The following is a 22737-nucleotide window of genomic DNA, read 5'->3' on the forward strand; positions in this document are numbered from 1 at the left end:
GAGTCTGCACAGCATCTTCTGGTACTGCTCTCAGGAGTGTGATAGACTGAAAACTGCCAAATAGCAGTGGCGATGCAGGTTGCTTTGGGTCTACTCTCTCCTTTGCCTGCATGGCCTCTCTATTTACTAGAGCAGAGAGTGATAATTCAGAATGTTTAAACGGATGCTCTTTTTCCATTGGTTGTAGGTATATACGGACATGCTTCTTCTACAGCTCACATCAGTGAGGTTAATTAAAGCTTAAGAGCCCAGGAACAAGTGGGGGCCTCCGTGGGGCAAAATGGCAGGTGATTTGGGCTGGAAGAGAGATGATGCTTCTTTGATCCACTGCTCTTCATTTAGATGAATGGGTATACATAAATTCTTAGAGGGGATATTCTACAGTACATCTTAGCACAGACATAGCCCAAATTACCTTGGTGGACGCTCTCTTAGCTTTCGATGGAGGACAAAAAGCAAAGAAAAGTGAAAAGTCCTGAGCTGAATCTCTTGTCTAACTTTATCCAGGTTTAGAGAATCCAGTGCAAAAAGAGACACGATGTTTTAAAATACCATTTACCCATAAAAATACCAAAAGAGGGGTAGTTAGGAAAGCCTATTATTTATTCACCCACAGGTAGAACACAACAGTGGCGACACATATGATGCTTGGCCACTTTCAAAAGTGAGTAGAGAGAATCATTAAGTGAACTCTTAGAAAACTCTCTTTGGTCAGTAGTTATCTATGAACTTCCTTTACTTGGAGTCACAGCTGGGAAACAGAGGTGGGGTCAGGGGCAATGACATTTCTTAGCACCAGCAGATCTCCGGTAATTGGACTTCAAAATCATGCTGAGTCCTTGTTTCTTGAAAACCAAGCTGAGACTCGTGTAGCATTTTACAACAAAATAATGCTCCCTGGCCAAAACCGGAATCTGAAAATCCAGGCAACATACAATCTTGACCCATTCCACCTGCTTTCAAAAGCTGCCAAGTGTTTACTTTCCTCTCATTTTGTCCTGTGTTGTGTTTTCACTCATAACACATATTTTGCACCAAAAATAATTTAGTGGCTTAGTGGGAATAAAGTCATAAATGAGGAGAAAATGGAGAAACTGCTGGCTGGTGGAGCAGCCCACGATTAATAAATTGTGCAACATGTGACTTGGCAGCTCTTTGATTCACCAGTAGAGTCCCCTCCCTTGTAAATTCTAGTTGGCTTTCCCATACATTATTATGTGGATTCCTTAGAACCACTTCCCTTTCTGATTTTCCAGAGACAGGGTATAAAGTTTCCCTAAACGCCAATAAAATGTGAAATCTTATCCCCCTCTTCAGGCTGGCTCTGTGCAGTCATCTTCTAAAATAAGAACAGCAAACGTCTGAAAAGTTGCGATTTTCTATTTTTATGTTCATTCAATAGTTACCATTCTTCAGAATATCACCATTTTCATCTGGACAACAGTTCGTTAAAACTATCGGGCTGAACGTTGAGAGAAACTTTACCTATTTTCTTTTCATCTTGAAAAAATTAATTTCTCATCTCATCAATGTGAAGAAACCTACACATTGTTCAATCACTAGATGAGACACCAATTTCTCCACCTAATCTAAATCTATATGTAAATGCACTTCAAAAAAATACAGTAACTTCAAACCCTTTAACAGGTGATCTTAGCTTGCTGACATCTTCCTGAAGCAACACGAAAACACTGAGGTTAAAAATGTTGATTTCATTTACATAATCAGAGAAGATGCATCTTCTATGGAGGCAATGGATTCAAACATTGTTGTTGATTATTACACATTAAATGAAAAGGATGTTTTACTATACTAGGCCAAAACATTTGTTGACAAGTTTTCAAGAGGAGGTTTCCATTTTGAGTAGTGGAGGAGTAGAGGGATATAAATAGCTTTCATCAGTGTCTTCTGAGAATCATTTTATTTATTTATTTTAAAGTCTTTTCTTTTAACGTGGAAGTTTTGGCAAGGAAAAGCCTGAAATGCACACATAGCATGACATCATTTGTATTAAATCATTTTGTGTTTTGAAGGCCTTCTAGATTCAGAGAGTAGAAATTAGTTAGAATGAAAAGATAAATCGTTCAATATGTCTCAAAGCCTCAGAATCCATGTTCCCCAGTATCAGAAAAAGTTCACAGCATATTTATATGAGACCCGCAATGTGTAAATCTGGGTGTTTTAAATGTTGCCTTGGAATAAAACTGGAAAAAAAGGATTTGCAAAATAAGTTTTGTGAGTTTGGGATGAAGGGAATGTAGCTTCATTAAATTTTGATTTTTATAGTTCTCAACAATACTTAAATAAAGCAGATAGTATTTTGGAGATTCTGATGTGCTTTTCTTTCTTCTTCTTTTTTTTTTTTTTTTTGCATTTCTAAATATATGACTAGGATGCAGATGGACACCAGCAGAGACCTGGGTATGAAATGTAATAACTGAGGGGGAGAAATTCATTTGTCTGATGGCTGTTGTTCCTGGGAGGCAAGATTGGCATCTCCACCCAAAAAATGGACTACTGAGTGGATAATGAGGTGATCAATTTTGGAGTGTAGAAACAGTTTAGAAATGGAAGTCATAGGATGCCCAGAAATCAGATGGTTTGGGAGCATTATGCTATTAACAAGTGTACACAGCTAATGTACGTGTAGAGATCAATTTAGAGAGAGGCCTGGTGTAGGAGTTACCATATGAAATATTAGCTAAAGAGGCCATTTCATACATGAACCAGAATGAGTTTTAAACTGGATAAAGCTAGAATTTGAATTTTTTTCCCACTAAGCAGTGAGTGGGGATTAAGAGGGGAAAATCAGCTTATTTATAAGGCTAACTAAATGAGCTACGTTTTTCCAGCATATTTGAAAACTACTGAACCACCCTATTTTGAAAGCAAAGGATCCATTGCTAAAATTGCTGGTTGTCTACTGAGCAGCATCACTGTTCCTGAATGACCAAATGTGTCTAGTGATGTCATAGGACATCTTTTATTATATTTAGGAAGTGGCAGTAAAAACTTCCCTTCTGATGCTTTCCATACCTCTTCTTTGTAAACAAAGAAGACACAAACTATTTAATAGTCTTTATGTCATATCAAGCTTGTAGATATGTTTTATCTGATCCATGCAATTATTTTAAAAACTAAAATAGTATTTTAAATTTACATTATTTTCACAATATAATGGATTTCTGGCTATTGATGAAAAGATTTAGAGGACTGGCAGCACTGTATCTACTTTCCTAAATGTCAGTAATTGCTTGTGCTGAGTTTTGGGTGTTCAGGCTGTGTTTGAGATGACAGTTCACTTTGGCACTGGCCACATTCCTATCACTGCCAGGTGTAGTTCTACTAGATGCCCATGCCTTTTTAACTCTTGGCTCTTTTTGGCACTTGGTTTCTTTCTTTCTTTCTTTTTTAAAAATTTATGTTTGGTTGTAGATGGACACAATACCTTTATTTTATTTATTTATTTTTATGTGGTGCTGAGGATTGAACCCAGTGCCTCACACATGCAAGGCAGGCGCTCTACCCCTGGGCCACAACTGCAGCCCCTGTCATTGTGTTTCTGACTGCTACATTCAAAGGATAAGTTTGGGCTTTATGCCCAAGCCCTCCGTGATACCCACTAAACCTGTATTTTCAGCCTCATCTTTCATTCTATTTCCTTATGTTCCCTCCTCTTCAAATACAGCTGCAAACTCTTCATTTGTGTTGCCTGGCTCCATTCCTTTCTTTACGATGTTTGAGGTCCCCCCACCGCTTGCTTCTTCTAAGTATAACCAAACCTTCAGAGTAAAAGCTTTAAGTCAAGCCAAGACCACAGACATTTCCTTAAGATGCCACTGTATGCAAGGCAATTGTATTAGATGCTGCCGGGATCCATTCCCATAGGAGATTACATATCATTGGTAGTATAGTGCATAAACATTTAAAAATTAAATTAAACATATAATATACTAAATAACAGATCATCAGAATGATAGAAATGATATCATAAGGCAGAATAACCCATGGCGCCACATAAATCTAAATGAATTGCCCACATCATCTGCATCTCCTTAGGACAGAGAATCAAAATTCGTGTTTTCTATCATGGAAGAGTAGCTTTATTTATTTCCAGGGTGTTGCTAAATCTCAAAGTTAAAAAATTATTTATTTACATTTAAAACAATGCCTAAGAACTAACACGATTTATACCAATTTGCATCTTGATTTCATGCATACATACCTATGTAAGTATATAATGTACATTTCTTTGAAGTTAACAATGATTAAAAACAAGCATATATAATTCATGTTTCTTTCCAATTTGGTAGTCAGTGGTTCTTCAAAATTGTGCACTTTAAAATTTAATGTTAAAACAAATTCATAGTTGTTTTTTTCTTTAGTTCATTTAAATACAAAATGGTAATTTTTCTTAGTACATTAGAATTTCCCCAGAAGAACTAATTGCTATGGAAAATGTATTCTTCAAGGGAAAAAAATTGTTTTTTTTCTGCACTGACACTGTCAGGACTTACCTCTCTATGCTCAGACCAAACTAAGAAATCACAAAAGTATCCTGCTGGTAAGCAAGTTAGCTGTTAAATAAGGCTCCAGGGCTAAAGGTTAACAGGCATGGCTTCCACCACAACTTTTTATAATAGACATATGTCACACCAATTAACCTAAACACCTTATTGTATTTATCATATTGATTGTGTTTTATTTCCAATTTCACCATTCCCACCTAACAAAATTGTTGTTCTCCTTATATTCTTGGGGAAAAAAAAATCACTACTGTAACGTTAAAACTCTTTTTCTTTATTGGTCATATTCACATTAGTCACTTAAATTATTATTTAATTAAGACCAATCAGAAAAAAGTTCTCAAGGGAGTTTTACTTAAATAAACTGAAATAATACTGCTGATCCTCCTTTTTATTGGTTTTCATGAATGATTTTAACTGGTGGAAATGAAACAGTATCTGCCAAAAGATGATTGTATGAGAAGATATGTAGCAACCCATTAATTTCAAACAGCTTGGTGATTAATGAATCTAGGTTAGTTAATTAACCTTGTGGTATGGTATCCTGTGAGGGTCAGTCATGGTCATCTATCTACACTGGGGAATTGGAGGGTTCAGAGTTTTCCATAGTCATATTTTCATACTGTATAGAAAAAATTATTCATTTTACTATTTGAATAGATCATCATTTTCAGTTCAAAAGAAGGAGAAGGGCTGGAAGTGTTGCTTAGTGGTAGCCTAGCATGCGGGAGGTCCTGGGTTCTATCCTCAGCACTGCAGAACAAAACAGAACTACTCCCCCACAAAACATCAGTATAAAAGAGGCTCACAGAGGGAGAGAGTGTTCTCTATCACTTTCCCAGGACACTACTGAAAGCTTATCTGGTCTTAGTTTAAGTATGCCTGGTCCTTGCAAGGGAACCATTTTCCTCTTTCCCTTACTCTACTCACCTTGCAACCTAAAAAAATCCACAAATTTATCCCATATGTGCAACATAAACATAAGGGTATTCAAACTCAGAAGATTTTCATAAATTTCAGTATATGTCAGGAATGGGACTAAATGCTAATGCTATTCAGGGTATCTCTGATGAAATGGACGTTATGTGAGTTTGAGTAGCAACATTCTATTAGTTAGAAATGGTTATTTTTATTTAGTGGTCCTTGATTCCCAAATTAATTAGCAAAATTTCTTGCCTGGATGAAGGAGATCTTATGGTTCCCTTTCAGTGAATCACTGAAAGAATAATTTTGTACTTCTCAAAATCTGGTGCTTAAAATAGGGATATAGTCACATTTTCTTCACAATAGCTCAATTTTCCTCATCCTAGGAATATTTCCATTTTATTTATAGGAACATTTATTGTTTTAAAACACAAAATTATAAAGATTTTAAGAAAAAAAATTATATTTACATGTATACTTCGTAGTTTCCATCTTTTTTTTTTCTTTCAATTTAATTCTTTCTAAACTTCCAAGTTTCTCTAAACATTTACTTGGGCAAATTGAAAAATAAAAGACACAATTTGAAAGAAACACTCAAATGCACAAACACATCAGTATAGTAAAAAGTGTTCTGCTGATAAAGTTGTCTTATCCAAATATTTATAAACTGTTCTGTCAGAACAACAGCCACTACCACAACACAAAACCAATGGAACAAGCTTTAATTTGGGGACACAACACTGTGTAAAGCAGGCTTACTGATAATTACAAATTAGGCAAAATTGTGGTTAGCTTAATGAAAAGGCTTATGTGTGCTAGGCCAATGGCAAAGGACCTGAATCTAAGGACAGAGGAGCTTTTCTTGATTACTGTGATTACATCATGGTCATTAGAATTTAAAGCAACTAACCCAAACACAGACATCATATCTTCATTTGATAGCTGTAGTCTAGTAAATAGTGGGAAAGGATGTTATGTATGGCTTAAGCTTGATGAAATGAAAACAGACATTCTTTTTGAACCTGTCTGGCAAAGAAAATGAGAACTTCAGAATCAGGCAGTCAAGTTAACTTTTTCAAGCCCCGGCTCTTTGATTGGAAGGGGTCTGTGTAGTGTTTTTAGCTAGTCTTTGTTTTATAGGGAAGCCACTACAACAACAACTAGCTATGGATGACCGTCTTTTTCACATAGGGACTTCCTTTTTGAAAACTTAAGCCAATTAGTATTTCCAAAGCATAATGAGGTGCTAGCAATATTTCAATATTTTATTTTCTCATCTAAAGTAATATAATGTAACTTCACATGTGAGTTTTAATTCTCCAAATGTCAACCCTCGAAGGGTCTGCAGGGTCTTACCCTGCTCTGCATGTAGACAATTCCTGCTGAGCAGACAAATGCTTTGCTCAGGGGAAAGGGATGCATTGGGTTACAGTTAGAGCTACATACATGAAAGCTAGCCCAGTGGCCCCTGACCCTAAACTCCACTTCATAGCACTACCTGTGGGAACCCAGCCTGAATAGAAGTATTTAGGAAGATCAGGGGAGTCAGGCAAAGGAAAACAAGCATAGAACAAAACCCAGCAGGATGGAGTTTCTTCATGTTACCTGTCCCATGAATAGAAGATCTAACTTGGTTTAAGGAAATGCAGATTTTTTAAAGGGTTTGTTTCTATTTAAAAAAAAAAAAATGAAGACAAAGAAGCAGGCTAACAATATCTACATTATCCAATTTTAAGAAAAAGCACACTGATAAGACAACGTGTGTGCGAGACATTAAGTGGAAGTAAAGACAAGAACACCCCTGTTACAACTCCATCATTATCATCATCAAAAAGCATTTATTGAGTGTCTGGATTCACTGAGCATCATTGAAGCTACTAAGTTTAAAGTACTTAAGAAAGGAAACTAAATCTTAGTGTAAACATAGCTCAAGTAACATGAATTGATATCAGCTCCTTAAATTGCACCTTGAAGAAACCATTAGATCCTTTTAAAAAAAAAAAAAAGATAGAGAGAGACTACATATGAAGCTTGCATGTTTTATCACTCTGGTATATACGTGGTTTCGTTTTCTACTTTGCTGACATTTCAAAATGGTTAGAGGGACTCGCAAAAGTTTCACAGCAATTTTCAGATAAAGTTTTATTATTACAAAGAAAAAGCATGGATTAAATTAACCTTCCAAAGTGCACTTTCTTGATCCATTTGGTCTTGGGCAGGGATGGGGGTGGGGAAGACAATCAAACTTGTAAAGTTTTACATTACCTGTTGTTTTAGCATCTGCCTCAGCCTCTGCCAAGGAATTTCCCTCAGAACCTAGGCAACGTGTAAATATAATGTTATTGTTCAGGAATTTTAAAATCTAAGACATCAAGGACCTGAAACCTAATCTGCTCAGATAGAAGCTAGGGAGATGGCTGTGTCATTAAAAATGCATGGAAGCCTCAGGGAGAAAAAGTTCCACTTCTTTCAGGGCAGCAGGACTCGGCCAATTTTGACTTAATTCTTTTGGGCCAGCACCAGGCAGAAGTATTTTATCAAATCTTCTTAGTTGGTTCAAATGTTCAACCTCCTAAATACCTACAAACTCTGGTCACTCTTATTTTGCCTCATAATTCCTATGGCCATGCCATGGGAATTAATGGGAGAAAAGGAGCTAACCATATTGAGCTTCCTAGATACTGGCATTTTTCTTCTCAACTTGAGATAGACTTCACTAAGTTGTCCTGGGAAGGATGGGATCCCAGCTTTTGAAACACTTATCATTTAAGAAGTAGGAAATTGGAATGCAGATCACAGAAAACTGATAATGTTTATGGATAAAAGTCAAGTTGGATCCTAGTTCTAGGCCATCCTAGGTATTTACAGGCAGATGCATTATCACATTGCAGGGAAAACAAATGAAGGAACATATGTGTATGTATGTATGTGTGTGTGTATATATATACATGTAGAGTTTGAAAAAGAGGAGAATTAAGCACTGAGGATTGAGGAACTTAGAATCTGGTAAGAAAGCAGTGGTTAAGAAACTTAGACTAACAAGCAAGGAGGTTGGCATAAGTAAGTGCTGAATAACCTGGAAACAGAGGACATGTTCTTCCACTTAGAAATGATGTATATTCTTTTAGAGCTGTACACTGAGCTCTGGCAAGTGAAATAAAGAATAAATCAGCCCCAGTTTCGGGCCATTTGTTATTTCAGAATCCTATGGTTCCAATAAAGACAACAAAAGCATTGATGACTCATGTATATCTGCTCATCATTCTAGATTTCATAGATTTTGTCACATTTAGTTCTCATAATAATTACAGCTAAGAATTATCTTTTTTTTAGAAGAAACTAGGAATTCAGAAGTATTCATTAACTTGCCCAAGGAATATACCTCTTTAAATGATAAAAATCAGATTTGTAATAAATGTTAGGTATTTCTCTTCCCTTTATTTGCTTTGCATTTTATTCCATCAAAATTTTGTAATTCAGAGTAGAGAGTTCAATATAAGTCACCTAATTTTGATGCTTTTTAAAAATCACTTGTGGAAAAGCAAATTTGTTTTTGTTCATTTTTGATATTTTTATATTTCATAGGCTCATTTCCTTTTCTCTCAGTTGTGTAAACTTTACTAGATATATCTGAAATGCTAATATTTGGCAGTGTATTTTTAGATTTTGTAACGGTTTATAATAGCTTCAGTGGAATTAAATATATAAAAACAGTTCTTAACTTTATTATGCAGTGGGTGTATTTTTAACAATTACTTTAAATGGTAACATAAGGTTTCTGCGAGTTCATGAATCTGGGAAAATTTAATGATAGGCTGTCAGGTTTGTTTGCATCTAAACACCAGCAAAGGTACTGAGGTTTTTATTATTATTAAGAATACAAAATTTAAAATATAATTATATATTTTTAACCTGAAGTCATCTGGATAGAAAATACTGTAGTGTTCACGAATCCAAAACCTAACCTATGATGATTAGGAGCTTATGTTTTATATGAGTTTTTTAAGTTTTTCTAAAATGTTAATATATTCATAAATTTAGGAAAAATTCATGAAATCTTTGAAAAGTCACATCATTATGTGTTTATATGTTATGTGTGTGTAGGTATATATATATATTTATGTATACATGTATATATATATATATATATATATATATATATATACACACACACACATATATTTTAAATGTCTGTTGTCAAAGGCAGTATTAATAGCAAATAAAAAAATCAACAGAAATTTATTAATCCTTTTCGATTTGATAAATTCTCTTACATGACTAAAAGAAGGGTTCTAAGACCTGGTTCTTGATCTCAAAAAAAAAAAAAAAAACACACAAAAAAAAAAAACTTAAGAAAATACTAAGGGAATAACAGAAGACAGTATTAAGTAAACAGCATTTTAATGTGTTGTGGATACTTATTATCCAAGGCAGGAAGAAAACAGGAAGTCAGGCTAGTAGAAGGGCTTATTGAGGATCTGGTATGGAAACTCCATGCTCAACCACAAGGTATCCTTTAAAGCAAAATTCAGTGGCTTATCAAACATAAAGGTAGGATGGAAATAAGAATATATCATGGCTAGCTGGAGCAATGTGCTCATTTTAGAGAAGTGATACTGACCACAAAACCTAAGCCCAATATTGTAGAGTTTTTATTTTTCTAGCAGTGTCTTAGACATAGAACAACTTCCTAAAGGCTTTTTAGGTATTATCTAATCTTTATTTTTTATATATTTATTTAAACATCAACTGGAAAAAGCTTTGCAGATTAGTCTGGAGAGACTACATAGTTTATGGCAAGCTTAATGACAAGAAGCTGAAGAAGTAGAAAAGTAGAGGGAGAAATTGCTGTATCACTGGGGATTTTCAATTTTTTTTTTTGCAACAATAAAGTAGTAAAGATTATTTTGAAGAAATGAGAAATACTACTTCTAATTTCTCTGCTCAAATACAAAAATTTTTGCTTTAGAGAATATTTCCCAGTCTTGATTGCTATATAGAGACATAATAATATTCACAGAAATATTTAATTTTGCAATATTATGATTTTTAAAAGTCCCCATTGTGGTTGAAAATCATAAGAAATTTTGAAGAAAAAACTAGAAGATTGAATACCTGAATACTGGGGATGTAAATGATAGAAAAATTAAATGTGATTCCAAAAAGCATTTATAACAGTGATGCAAATACCAGAATTGAAGCTGGTTAGTGAGTAAATATTCAGATTCAATTTTCGACATGCTAAGAGTAAACTGAAAATATCTCAGAGACACTGGGACACGAGATTATTGATCTGGTCTGGAGATGTGGATTTGACAGCCAGGAGACAGGGTGACATAGAGACTTTATGGTCATACAGACTCCGGGTTTGTTATGATCCTTTCTGTTTACTATCTGGCTGACTTTAGGCAAGTTATCTAAATCTCTGGGGTCATGGCTTTTCTTTGGAAATAACAAGCTGTCCTTCAGAATTCTGGTGACTAGCACTATTCTAAAGAAATAATTATACAAAAATTTGCTGTGTTATATCCATTGCTGTTTCCTTCTAACAAAAGAACAAAACACATCATCAGACATGTTACATTGTTTGTTCTTAAGTCATTTTCTTTCACTACTATACAACCTTTATGCCAAGAGACACAGCTGATGTGCAACACCTATTCTTGCAAAAGCTGTCTGAGAAATGAGTAATGAGAAATAGTGATTTCTGTGTAGCCAGAATATGTCTATCAGAAATGATACCTGATGAAACGTGAAAACACTGATTAATGAAGGAGAAATTGTACAGGTCTGGAAATGCAGATAACTCTGTACTCCATGTTGCATCTGGACTCAGAACTACAGAGAGAAATATTTTTTTTTTCTGCCTGCAAATAAAAGAACTTCAGTCTCTGTGACTGCCCATCTGGTATTTTTCACCAGCACCAAATTCATTAGCAATGATTAGTCCTTTTCTCCAATCCCTTCACTCAAAATAAGTAAATAAAAGGAAAGTTTGGGTAGTAAAAGATCAAGGGACAGTATCTCTATTTTGAGATGTTCTTAAGTTATCCTGCTTGGTCAAGACCTAAACAAGAATTAAGGAAAGAGCTATGTGATGAAAAGATGAATTTCCCCTAAATGTATGTTCCATTTAAGCTAACATAGAGAATATAGTTGAAGTCACTCACACAGATCGACAATTTCTCATGTAAATTTAGATTGCAGATGACATGGTAATATACTTTGGGCTCTTTATTTCATTTCTCTAACCACATAGAACAAATATTTACTCCCTTTTACTAATAGACTTATCTATTATAGAAATTCTTGGAATATACATAATTTTAGCTTATCACGTTTTATGTGCAATATTGGGTTAAAAGTTATGTTTAATGCATTCAATGGTTGTTTGGGTCACCCAAACATTATGTTGTTTTATATTGTAAAGCCAATAGGATTCCTTAAATACTTTACTAACTCTTCAACATTTAGATATCAGCAAAGTCAACTCTCAGTTCTTAGGACCCAATTTTAAAAGGAAGAGAGGGAGGGGGAAGGAAATTGAAGAATAGGTTTTCCCCAAGAAAATCTCTAAATCGTAATATTCCTTAATTCTTCTCAGAAGGTGCTGTTTTACAAAGTGCTTTCAGAAGTTCATATCATAATGTGGCATGCCTCGACTAAAACCAGGATTTACAAAAACAGTGCAAGCCTTAATTTTCTAATTAAATGCATATAATATTATAAATCAATTAGGAGAAATTAACTTGCAACTACAATGTGGCCAAAATACTATAATATGATACTATTTTTAATATTAAATTAATGAACATTTTAACTAACAATGCTGAGACATAATGTAAGTGGCTTTCTGAAGTCTCATAGTAGAGTGTTATTTCTTGACTAAATTCTCATTCCTCCCTAAGCAATTTCTGTTTTATTATTATTATTATTATTATTATTATTATTAATTTATTGAGACATAATGTTTTAATATCTCTCTAGAGTACACTGTGATAATTCAATACATGTATACAGTTGTATAATGATCAAATTAGGATAGTAAGCCCTTCCATTTTTTTTTAAGCATTAGTCATTTTTCTGGTTATTTTGAAATATATCACTGATGGTTTTAACCAACAGTTTGCCTACTATGTGACAGGAAATCAGAACTAATTCATTTTCCCTAACTGTTTTGGTGTCCCTTACCTAACTTCTTTCTGTCCCTCTTCCTCTCTCCTTCCAGGTCTCTGGTGACCACTGTTCCACTCTGCTCTTCCATGAGATGGACTGTTTAGTTTCCAGTTTTGAGTGAGAACATGTGGCATTTGTCTTTCTGTGTCTGGTTTATGTCACTTAACATAATGACCTCCACTTCCTTCCATGCTGCTGCAAATGTCAGAATTTTATTCTTTTTACGACTAAATAATATTCCATTCTGTATGTATACCACATTTTCTTTATTCACTTATCTGCTGATGGGGTTTATTTTGTATCTTAGCTATTGTGAGTAGTGCTACAGTAAACATGGATGTGCAAGTATAATGATTTCATTTCCTATAGACCCAGTAGTGGAATTGCTGGGTCATAAGGTAATCCTATTTTAGTTTTTAAAAGGTTCTCTGTAATGTTTTCCAGAATAGCTGTACTAATTTACATTCCCACCAACAGAGTATGAATTCACTTTTCTCTGCATCTTCATCAGTATTTTTTTAATCTTTAGTGATACTGAATATTTCCTCATATACTTGTATGAGAATTAATACTGAGAATTTCTCATATACATACCAGTTGTATGTTTTACTGTTATTATTTGTTGCTATTCCTAAAAAGTTTAAGTTTGTTTCCTGAATTAAATGTGTTTGCAGAATTATAGTAATCACTAGTGTTAGGTGAATAAAAATCACTTTTCCTATCCTTGGCAGCCAGAGTGTTTCTATCATGTAAACCTTGTGGTAATGTAATAACAACTTTTTACCTTCTTTGCATTTGTTGTTAGAAAACTCTGAGACAAGCTCATGACTAACTTCTAAAGAGATTAGAGGACTTAATGGTGCACTCTTCACACATTAACCATACATCTCATATCCTTATTTTCCATTATTTTCTTATATTGGTTATATTTTATGTTTTTGGAAAAGACTTACTTATGTGACTGAATATTTAACATACTGTATGTACACTCTAAGACTGGTGACAACTTTTACCACATAAAGAACATGCATTTTATGAGAGCCCCCCCCCCAATTTTTTTCTTTTCTGACTTATTTGTACATGGGTTTGTAAATACAATAGTTTCAATAATTTTTGAAAAAAAAATTAAAAAGTAAGATGATTAACTGATCAGGGAACACTGAAATCTGCCTTTATGATGGTATTAGCAAATTAGGAATTTACATTTTTTTTCTTTCAAAAGAGAATCATTAAATGCCCAGAACGAGGACTAACTTAGTAAAATTTTAGTGATGAATACTTGTAACTGTTTCCTTAACAAATCATTTATTTAATAATGATAGTGGCAAAATTAATTTGTCAAATATTTGTAGTAAAGCCTGTGCTAATTCTTATTTCATCTTCACCCTTATAAAGAACCTCCTCTGCTGCTAATACTCTGTCTTCATTGAAGAAAACATCTGTTGCCTAAAGTAAGAATAACCCAAAGAGGTCCATTTGAGAGTGAGGGACCTCTGAGCCTTTTATTTATCTATTTTTATTTGGTTAAGTATTACAAATAGGCAATTCATCTTTGAAATGGGAACAAGTTGTATAACGTTATCTATTAACGAAAACCAGAAGTCTCGGAACTATCCTACCACTTGGCCATGTAAGTGACTTGTGACAAGCTATAAATCCCCCTTTCATCAAATGTTCTAGAGATATACTTTCCTGGCATCCATACTCAGTTGATAGCGTATCTCCACAGGAGCTGTGATACTGTTTTGCAGATGTGGTAGAAGGAAGAAGTGGCAGTACTTAACAACAGGAACAACAACAACAAAAACACCTTGTTTTCCATTTGGGCAATATGGATTCTCCATTCACACAGCTGCAAAACACCTAGGAATAAAAAGGTTCTGGTGTAAAATCTCTACTGAGGGAAAAAGTCTGGGATACAGCCTCTTGGATTAGAAGTCAAAGGACTAAAGTTCTTATTCTAGTGTAAGGACCGCTACTCCCTTGATGAAATCATTTAGCTTCTCAGAGGCCGTCCTTTTCATGGGATAAATAAATCCCTAAGTTTCTAGAGATGTCTCCTACCTCAGCTCAAGGAATGACCCCCATCCTAGCTTTGTTGAAGACTAGAGTGCGTCCATGGTTCTTCCACTGGTGTGAGTACTCTGTCACTTTGATATAATGTAAGAAATGAGTATTGGCTTGGTTAGCTATACTAGATGAAGGCTGAAATTTATGAAACTGCTGTATGCTTAGTTGTTTTGGCAGCACTTTTTATAATAATATCTATGTTTTATTAAATACTGATTAGTGCAGACGGGACAACAAATTTTTGTTCTCTAAATATTTTACTTACTATATTCCTACTCTTTATAGAAATCAGTTACTTAGCTGGAATTGAAAACAAAAGGTGGTTTGTTTTATGTGAGAGGTTTTACTTTAAAAAAACAAAAGTAATAAAAAGTTCAACATATATGAGAATAACAAATAAAAGGATTTAAGATAGCATACTTTTATCTCTGTTGAACTTAGTCTTGTTTATGAAGGAATTTGGTATCACACATATTTGGCTCAAAGGTGATTAGCTGGGGGAAGTGAAGTTTTATTCTGATCAGTGTATTATTTATCAGTTTGTTTCTAAGCTAAGAAAGGTATTTCCTAAGAAAAATATTCAAAAACCAAAAATAAACAGGAAAAACTGAACTGAATAAAATTATACTTAGAGTTTATTTCTATCATGATCAAAAGTTATAACTTGACTATAGAAGACTATATTTATTGTTGTTGTTTTGTTTTGTTTTGTTTTTTTGGTACCAGGGATTGAACTCAAGGGCACTCCCCCACTGAGCCACATCCCCAGCCCTATTTTGTATTTTATTCGGAGACAGGGTTTCACTGAGTTGTGTTGCTTTGCAGTTAATGAGGTTGGCTTTGAACTTGCGATTCTCATGTCTTAGCCTCCAAGCTTCTGGGATTACAGGCTTGCACCACTGAACCCCGCTGTATAGTTTCTAAAGCACACATTCCTCTGATGTACCTCTCCCCTACTTCCCCATCCACCTGGGAAGAAGTCAGCCGATTCTAGACTATAACATTTGTGGAGACTTTAATTTCTAAATCAAGTTATTACAGTAGGTTTGCTAACAGTCTCTGTCACTCTGTTGAAACTCTAAATTGATACTCAAGAATAATTCACTCAAACTTTAGGGGGGGAACCTTTTCCAGTTTGTCTTAAATCTTACAGCTACTTTGAGTTTGTTCCAGGAAAGAAAACAGATTACGACTTTTGATAACATAGGAAGAAAATATTATTATCACAGCTTGAAATCTGTTAACAGGAACTTTCTTTAGGGAACAAACATTAAAGTACAACAGAAATTTAATTATAAGGAGATTTTCCACTTGTCAGAAATACTTGCATTAATGTCAGTAACAGCTCCAAGAAAGAGACGATTGTCTGGGGCTGCAAGACAATGAAAAGATAAAAAGAATCCCCAAATCCCTGTTACAGACACACTACAGGCACATTGATTGTTTAGATTTTCTTTTGGAAAATCCTAAATAAGATATTGAACAAAAATATTAAAGCAATGCTCATTCATCAGTATCATATTGATTGTCAATGTGTCACCAGGGAATGGTCAGGGCTGCTATTTGTCCTTCTGGCCTGCTATGGAAGTAGGTGACAGAGTATAGTATTTATGAAGAAATGTGACAATAACAAAAAAGAATATTTGCATCTTTTATTGATTCTTCATTTGTGTTCCACCCCTGGTTCAGGACACTGCTTATAGGAAGAGCTTCGTGAAATCTCTATGAGATCCAGATAGGAAATTTATTTAGAACCTGCTTTCAGTGTTTGTAAGGACACTGTAAGAATCAGGGGCAATACACCATCCCTGGCAGATCAGATGATTTCAAATGCTGTGGTTACAGGTGCTTTTGCCATAGGGAACAGAAAAACATCTCATGAGATGGATAAAATGGAGAGAACCAAGAAGGGTCTCATGAATCAATTTTTGTCATCCATCCAGCATCTCTTGGAAAGAAAGGAGCTCTTTACAGGGCTCTTACTACGTGTGAAACTCTTTACATCCTCACAATGTTTTCACGATGTGGATATAATTATGCTCTTTTCAGAGACTTCAGAGAAATAAAGTACATTTCAACCAGAACACAGTGGGGCCATGATTCAAACGTGAGTCTGTGGAGATAACATCCATGCACTTAATCACACCATTTTTCAATGACTTTGGTGGGAAACCTGAAATATCCTCTGAGACAAATTTCAGGGCCAAAATAATGAAGGCCAAGTTTTTATCCACTGTTTCCCATCCTATGGATCATGAATTCTTGGGGGACCTCCAAGTTAATATCAGGCATTCTTGAATCCAAATATACATAATGCATTATCTATAGACAATAAAGATGTCTCCTAGTATGAATATATTATTTGTTAACAATATGTGTATGTTCAATGATTAGTCATCATTGATTATATGAGTTTCATTCATTATAATTTTCTGGCCAGTTAATATTAAGAAGAGATTATTCTTAAAGTAAAATTCAATAGTATTTTTATTATTACTTACTTTGAAAATGCTAAGAGTAGTTATTTGAAATCCCTAAGATCATTCATTTGTCTATTCATCCATTCATTAGTTAACAAATTCTGATTGTCAACTATATGCTACTGTTAGTTCTATTAAAAGTAAAGAAAATGGACAAAGGTTCCCCATTTTGAGGAGCTTAAACTTTAGTGTCATTGTATTGTGTTATAATGTATGTGTTTTATCACAACCAGAACTGTTGTCCAAAATAATCTTAACACTACCTGAAGATTATTGTCATGGTACACGTTCCCATAGAGTTGGAATGGGAAGTAATTCAGGCTATATCTCAGAGGTTCTAATGGGGTGATTTTGGATGTTGGGATTGCATCAGCTGTCAGTCAGAATCAGCTGGATGCAATGCCTATGCTTCAGGATAGCCAGACAATATAATCTTTGCAACCCAACTCTTATCAAAACTTGGTTTTAAAGAAGTTATATTAGAAAAGATAACACAACGGATGCACAGCCCAGTCCATGTGGATTGCTAAATAGTATTAAAAAAATGTATCCCTGAATAAAGCTAGGAAATCGGAAAGCTGTGGGCTTCAACTGTGTGGTTTTGGCAGTCCTTCTGAATTGCATTTGCTAAGCTGCACTTCAGCATGAGGTCCCTGGTGAAAATGGTGGGGCAGCCACAGTGAAAAACAGCTCTGTGGAGCTGTCTGTGTGATGCAGGGATATTATTGGGGATGATGCCCCTACAATTCCCAAGTATCTCCTCTATGAAGAATTGTGGGAGAATTTTGTTTAGACTCTAGGATAGTTAGTAGGATATTTTTTTATCTTATACAGCATAATTTTATACTTTATCATATCTCTCACTTCAGTTAATCTGATAGAAGACTCAGAGCTGAACTTATGAATAACCTTTAATTCTTTTGCAAAAATGTATACATTTGTCATATAGATCTACTTGTATAAATGCGTATATATATTTACATATGTATATGTATACATTTATCTCAAGTTCATATTCTTGGGCTTCTTCATAATATACAAGCTTTGTTTTCTCTATTCCCTATTTTCCCTAATTTAAACATTTTTATTTTACCATGCATCTATAAGTACTTTGGGGAATAAGATAAGCTATATATTTATTAATGAAATAAGTATAGAAAGAGTTGAGAGATCTCAAGAAATAGTCTAACCCCCATGTTAAAATCAGAACAAATGTAAACTAACCCTGACAGTTGACTATCTAAGATTTTCTTTAAAGCTTTTCAAAACCAGTTCCAGGGGCTGGGGTTGTGGCTCAGTAGTAGAGTGCTCACTTAGCATGCTTGAGGCACTGAGTTCGATCCTCAGCACCACATAAATGTGAAATAAAGATGTTGTGTCCACTTAAAAGTAAAAAATAAATGTTTTTTTTTTTTTTTTAAAACAGTTCCAGAAAAATTTCCTGGAATGATCTTTAGGTTTCTGCTCTCACCCCCCACCCCGTGTTGGCTGTTCTGAATAGTTTCCAGTTCTCCACAGAGCAGTTCAAACAGAACCCTTCACCTGAAAACGAGAATTTAAGTAAAGGTAGAGTTGGATGACATATTTGTGATATTTTACTTGAATTCTGCCATCTGTGTCTTTAAGGACCTCACTGTTTTGTAACTCAGATCAGGATAGCATCCTTATTCCACCTAACAGTTGGATAGAATGATTTGATACCTGTGAGATTTTCCCCTTCTATTTCCCTCCCCATTAGGTTAATTTGTATAGTCATTTCATTTTAGTCTCCTATAAATAGGAATGTATACTTATTTAACAAAGGTTTTGTTTTGTTTTAAAACATATCTAAGTTTTAGAGAAAAAGTTATATTAAGAATTTAGAGCTATCTTCACTCTCTAGTTGGTGTAGTCTATCTTCATTTTAAAAATCAGCATGTCTGTGGCCAGTTTTCTAGGTTTATTAACTGTAGAATTTTTAAGTAACTGATGCTCACAGAAGGTTCCTGTTTGAGTTCATTGGAGTGAGGATGGTAGATCTCTTAAGAGGAATTCAGATTAGGAGATGTACAGCCCTCGAAGGTCATATTAAGCTGACTTTTCCCACATCTGACTGCAGTTCTTTTCATAGAGCACAATTCATACTCCTCCATGGTCCCAAGGAGATTGTACAAGTAAACAGGAATTTTCTCTTGTGGAGTGAGAGAGAAGTCGAGCAGGATGTGAACCAGGCTAATAAAATGTGAATTTATAGGTGTTCTGCTTCTGAGCCCACTTTCTGTGTCTGTTATGACCAGCTCTGCCTAATCCTTCCCACTACAGGGAGGTACTGTTCCTTTTGTTTTATATAGAGAGATAATAAATATGAGAGTTTGTTCTGAGAGAATACAAAGATTACAGAGATCACAGCTGCCTTAGGCAATCACATCAGTACTCAGGTGATTAGAAAGAACCAAAGCCCAAGCTGAAAATCTCTTAGAGCTTGCTAATATGACACTTAATTTGGCCCTGTATTTGAAAATAAAATCCACGACTTCCTTCACAATTTCCCCCAATTTTTTAATTAACTCTGTAGAAACAATTATGTAGTAGGTATTATCCCAGACCAATCCAATAACCATTTAAAAAAAACTTTCTATTCAGCACTTAAACAATCAAATATTTCTTATGAAAACAAAAAATACTGAGCACAGCATTTCTTATACAGTCACAGATAATAAACCATGTGGTTTTTCTAAGACATCTAACACTTTTCTTGAAGTGAAAAGGTTTTCAAAGTTAAAGTCAAATATTCTTGTGGAGGGATTCTTCAAACACTAAGAATGCAAATGGTCAAAAATTGAAGCTAACCTCTTTTGACAATTCTATAATATCTACCATTATAGATTCAAATCAGGGCAATAATTCCATATGAAAACTTGGCTAGTTTGGTCTTACAGAAATTTAGGATAAAAAGCTGTGCAGGATGCTCCCACATAGTATTTCATAAAATTATGATTTAATCTGATCGTCATAGTCTGGAACATATTTTTCTCGGTATTTGGCTTCTTTCCCCTCACGCCTGAAATAAATTTTCTGGAGACTACGTCTTTGCTACATACTCTGTATTCAGAACAAAAATATCTTCCTTCTCTAGGGAGTGACTGAGGCGAACGCTTCTTTACACAAGCTATTCACAGCCTGCTCTCTTTCAGGTGCTTTGGCTTAGAAATGTCACTCAGTTCATTTTTACCTCTTCCATTTTTTTTAAAGTACACTAAAACCCTCCTCGTTATCTTGTGCATTATTAACTCTCTAGGTCAAGTTCAGCCTGCTGCTTGCACAAGACTATCTATCTGGAATACTGACACCTATTTTCTGCAGTTTCCCTTCTTCACTTTTTAAAATTAATTAATTAATTTCTTACATACATGACAATAATGGAGTGCATTACATTCATAATTATCCATTCACAGCACAATTTTTCATAACCCTGTATATAAAGTATGTTCACGCCAAATCATGCCATTATACATGAGCTCTCTCTTTGTTTTTGCGATACAATTCTTAATACAACTTTATAACACAATTTATCATATCTCTGTTTGCACACAAGGCATGTTGACACCAAATTCACATCTTCATACATGTATTTTGTATAATGATAACCATCACCTTCTACCATCCTTGCTATTTCCCCTTTTTCACTTTTTTGTTTCCTTCTACTTTTCCTTAGTGCAGGCTATTTGGAGATGCCCAATGAATGATCAAATAAACAAACAGATATGTTGCACCTGCCATATTCTTCCTTGCATTGTAATTAAATAGTGTACATACATGTTAAGTACAGCATCCTGTAACTCTAGACTATGTCCCCCTCCTCTTCTTACATACATGTGTGCAGAACTTTTGCCATACAAGGTTGTAGATGTCAAAATATTTTATTGAATATGTAAATAAAGGAGGATAGTGACATATTTAACATGGAATATGCTGATAATACATCTTTAATGTGGTACTATTCTTTATTTATTCATTCAACAAATCTTTATTGGGTTCCGTAGTATGTCAGACACTCTTCTATGCACCTGTACATTGGTAGTAACAAGGCAGAGTCGTGACTGAAGCTTTTACATTCTAGTTAGGGAGACAGACAACCACAAACATAGGTGAATGAACATATGACATGTCATTATCAATAAAATACCATAAAAAAATAAAGCAGAACCAGGGCCTAGTCGTGGCCTTGAAAAAATCGGCTACAGCAAATAAGGATTAGTACAGATCGTTCCATCGTACTGACATTTAAGTAGAGATATGCATGAGAGGAGGGCTATTTGGAAGAGCAATGTTCTAGGCAGAAAAGACAGCAAATAGAGTGTTCTTAGATAGAAATAAACTTGTTCATTTCAAAGATGAGCCAAAGGGCTAATGTGGTGAACACATATACAGAAAAGACTCCTTCCTTGACCTGAGTGCTTTTTTTTAGATGTTAGGCATCTCCAATGAGGAGGTGCCAGAAAATGAGACTGAGAAGCAGAGACCATTGTGGCAGAAGGAAAACCAAGGACTTTGAAACCTTGGGGAAAAAAAGTGTCTCAAAAAAAGAAGAGATTATTATCTGTGCCAAATGCTGCTGAAACAAGAATGTCAATGGAGATCTTCAAAGAATGGTTTCCACAAAGATGGAGGATGAACACTTACCTGGAGCTTCTTTGAAAATGAGAAGAAACTAGAGTGAGGGGCTGGGGTTGTGGCTCAGTGGTAAAGCGCTTGCCTAACACGTGGGAGGTCCTGGGTTTGATCCTCAGCACCACATAAAAATAAATAAAATAAAGGTATTGTGTTCAAATGCAACTAAAAATTAAATATAAATATATTAAAAAAGAAACTAGAGTGAGTGCAGGCAGGTATCTTGAGAAGTTTTGCTAGAAGTTTTGACAGGAAAGCAGAGAAAGGGGAAGTTGCTGTAAAGGGTACTTAGGGCCTAGAGAACTTTTGTATTTGTTTATTTTCTTAAGATGCTTGATATTACAGTGTACAGTATGTGTTGGAAAAAGAACAATATACTCAACAAGGAATAGCATCTGTTCTCTGGCTCTAAGATAAGGATGAGAGGTTATATTTAGGTCACAGTCAACTTGTCTGACATCATTAATTCTCTCTCTCTCTCTCTCTCTCTCTCTCTCACACACACACACACACAACATATGCATAACATTGAAATGCATAAATTAGTTCAGGGTTCTAGCAGTTGGCCTTACTAACTGGCAGAATAATTTAATATTAGAGTAGAGAATTAATATTTTTGTAATTTCTTACCTATTATGCATGATATGTTGATATGTTTGTAAAATATCCATTCATTTGTTTCATAAACATTTATAAAATGCTGCTCTCTTTGTCAAATAATGTTCTAGTCATGGAGTGTGGAGAGGAGATGTGAACAGACTTGATCTTTACCTTCTTGGTACTTGTACTCTCAACATACGTGATCCAAAGAAAAGTTAGCCTATTTTTCTCCCTTGCGTCCCATAGGGTATCTGTGATACAGTGCTCTAAATAATGCACATTGAGATATCTAATTAAAATTTTGTTCATAT

General features: G+C 34.7%; 1 long non-coding RNA gene across 2 annotated transcripts; it reads left to right on the plus strand.

The window, feature by feature from the left end:
• The first annotated feature begins 213 nt into the window (after positions 1–213).
• LOC139706076 (uncharacterized) lies at positions 214–22378 on the plus strand. 2 transcript variants are annotated; one of them, XR_011707791.1, is made up of 3 exons: positions 214–350; positions 2393–2533; positions 21624–22378. It is a non-coding gene; the product is annotated as an uncharacterized lncRNA (long non-coding RNA). The 2 variants fall into 2 exon arrangements; XR_011707792.1 differs by lacking the exons at positions 214–350; positions 2393–2533 and adding exons at positions 14700–14761; positions 18603–18742.
• Positions 22379–22737: the final 359 nt, after the last annotated feature.

The sequence above is a fragment of the Marmota flaviventris genome, chromosome 1 (genome assembly GCF_047511675.1).
Source record: "Marmota flaviventris isolate mMarFla1 chromosome 1, mMarFla1.hap1, whole genome shotgun sequence".
NCBI lineage: Eukaryota > Metazoa > Chordata > Mammalia > Rodentia > Sciuridae > Marmota > Marmota flaviventris.